Source organism: Citrus clementina, unplaced genomic scaffold (genome assembly GCF_000493195.1).
Source record: "Citrus clementina cultivar Clemenules unplaced genomic scaffold, Citrus_clementina_v1.0 scaffold_1, whole genome shotgun sequence".
Taxonomy (NCBI): Eukaryota; Viridiplantae; Streptophyta; class Magnoliopsida; order Sapindales; family Rutaceae; genus Citrus; species Citrus x clementina.
Genome location: NW_006263303.1, coordinates 1,665,607 through 1,666,869, shown reverse-complemented (window position 1 = coordinate 1,666,869; position 1,263 = coordinate 1,665,607).

Here is a 1,263-nt window from a genome sequence, read left to right as displayed (position 1 = left end):
GAAATATATGTTTTATTATGTACTATTATAACTTTGTAAAATCTTTTATTTATTATTTTCTGTAAAATCGTTAATTAACCAGTTAGTTGACTGATAAAATACTAATTTTATCATTTGTAGTAAAATACATAAATAAAAGTATCAAATAATAGACAAAAAATATGTTATGTCCTTAAATTGTTAAATACTAGGTTTAACCATAAATTTATGAATAATTCTAAATTTATTATAACTATAAAAACTAACAAATTACAAAGGTACCCCAAGATATTTTTGTTAAAAAAGTGCACATTCTATTAAAAAAAATCTAAAGCTTATCCATCAAATCAGTACTTTCATATTTTTGAGAATAAATTGTGCATTTTTTAACAAAAATATCCCGAAGTATTTTTGGTAATTCACTATTTTTATAGTTATAATAAATTCAAGTTTATTCATAAATTTATAGTTAAGATTATTAATTAATAATTGAAGGGCATAACAATAGTTTTCTGTCTATTATTTAACATTTTTATTTATATATTTGACCAGAAAGAGTGAATTTAATATTATACTAGCCAATTAACCCATAAACTAACTGTCCTAATAGAAAAATAGTAAATGAAAATTTTTGAAAATTTATAGTAGTAAAATGATAGAAATAAGACTTCTTCTAAACATTTGATATTTTATAATTCTTGAAGTGGTTAAATGATAATAACCTTTAAAAAATTAAAAAGAAAGATTTTGTGTTTTAGCTTCTAAAGTTTTATATTTATTGAAATAAGGACATAATTTGTTTACCTGTAGTTAATAGGTCCATAAGGGTGTGAAAGTTTAATAATGGTTTGACTGCAGCACTAATAATTTATTTGAACCAAAACCAACTATAATAATAATATTATGATTGTGTTGGGTCATCTTACATTCTTAATTAATTTGAATTTAATTTACATGAAAAATATTTTCTATTATCATATGGAACGTACGGGATCAAGTTGGATTAGATTTGTTTTTTTTATGTGTGCAGCTGGATTAAAATTTGAGGATTGGTTTGAAGAAATTGTAATATTAAAAATTTAAAAAAATCTCGATATGGTAAAAATAACTTGATGGATTTTAAAAAAAAATATCATTATTTGAATAAATATAAAACATAGGGACCTAAATGATAATATCCCCATACAGAATCAAATTACAAAATGATATTCCCCCCCCCCCCCCCCCCCAAATTTTTTAACCCCCCTCAATTAAAAAAAAATTGTAAAAAATTTCTATAAATTT